Source organism: Dasypus novemcinctus, chromosome 1, assembly GCF_030445035.2.
Source record: "Dasypus novemcinctus isolate mDasNov1 chromosome 1, mDasNov1.1.hap2, whole genome shotgun sequence".
NCBI classification, from domain to species: domain Eukaryota; kingdom Metazoa; phylum Chordata; class Mammalia; order Cingulata; family Dasypodidae; genus Dasypus; species Dasypus novemcinctus.
Genome location: NC_080673.1, coordinates 77,831,637 through 77,833,480, shown reverse-complemented (window position 1 = coordinate 77,833,480; position 1,844 = coordinate 77,831,637).

The following is a 1,844-nucleotide window of genomic DNA, read 5'->3' as shown; positions in this document are numbered from 1 at the left end:
ACTGATATAGCACATATTTTTAATTGAGGGGTCAGTGACCAGCTTAGCTAATAACTCACATGGAGAGGCCACCTGTAATGTATACAAGGCCTGGTTCGAATGCACAAGAGTTTGACAATGTTAAAGTTTATTTTTTGTTTTATATATATTTTAAACAACTTAACGCAATATATATATCAAATGACTATTTACTTACACAATTTTACTATGAAGATAACAGTAGGTACTTTACTTTAGTAATAGAGGAAAAATATTGTTCATTGTTAGAATGAAAACAGAATATTTCTAATAGAATTAAGACAACTTTTTATTACTATTTACTTAAATTATCATAACCCAGGAAAGATTTCTCCATATTTTTTATGGACTTTCTTTTACTTACTGAAATTTGTTAATAGAGCTACTAATTACTTTTATTTCGTTGGAAAGAAATCTTCTGGAAGAAATTAAGGCTCACCAGATTGTGGAGAAGAAAATAATTTATTCTTAATTTTGCAAGAAGGGGCGCAGAGCTAGATATGGCTGGTGCCGCGAACAAAGAAAAATGACACAATTTATACCCCTAAGCCTAGCATGCAAGCTCTTCTTGTTTTTTTATAGATTGGATACTTCAGAAGTTACAGCTTATCTGAGATTTAACTTTCTCACGCAAAAGTTTGATTTAACTGCTTCTTTTATCACATTCTAACTATTTTAGTTTTTTACTTGCTCCCCCCTTTGTCAAATAAGGAATAGAATTTAGTGCTGAAATGGCACCGACTTAGTTAGCTCCTTCTTGGGCATTTTTCTACTGCCCATAGGACTGGCCTAAACTGGTCTCCTCCACTGCTGTCCAACCCGGGAGTGGGAGACTGAGGCAGCAGGCCGCTGGGTTACATTAACATTTTTTTTATGTGAAAATTAACTTAATCTTTGTTTGTTTGTTGTTGTTGTTTTTTTTTTTTTTTTGCAATTTATGGCTGACAAAGGTTTAAACTGGGAAATTACCAGGCAAACTGATTTTTAATTTTCTAGCCTAGTAGATAGGTTTAATCTGCCACACCTAGTCTTGCCTTAAAAGCTCTTGCAAAGAGGAGGCCTTTTTTCAATTGTTTTTATAATCAGATTTTTATGACTTTTTTATCTTGCTTAGTTTAATTTGGGCTTTAAGAATATTTATAAATATGACTGCATATTTAACTTTAACAATTTGAGCAAATAGGCAGACATGAATAGTTTGACACAACATGACTTTAGTTACTTTAAACTTTTCAAAGACTTTTGAAACTCTTTTTAATTTGCACTATGACCATGCAGTTTACCACAAGAATTTTTTTTCTTACTTAATGGATTGTAATAACTAAAATGTTCTCAATGCTTTAGCACCATTTTGTTTTAGAACTTTATATTTTACTTTGAAATTAGCAGAATTTTGGATAAGCAACAAGATTAATTTTATATATATATTTACTGAGGCTATTTGAAGCCTCAGGGAGACAGACTGCTTTCTCTCATGAATTGCTACTCTTAGGAACACTGACTGTCAAGGCAGGAGACTTCTCCCCCTTTACCCCCCTTTTTGGTTTTGGAGATAATAAAACTCTAGTGGCCATTTAACTTTATTCTATCAGGCAGCAATTTATTTAGTTTACACTTGAATTCATAAGAGAAAGGGTTACTAATACTAGGAGAGGAGACAGTGATGTCCCAGCTCTTCTCAATTATGAAATAACCATAGGCAAAGGCAAAGGGTGAGGTTAGGCTTGAAGTAACTATAAACAAAGGAAAGGTTAGTGTAGAATTTACACTTAAATAATAGTTTCAGGCTAAATTCACCCAGCTATAATCTCAGTTATTGTCTTTCT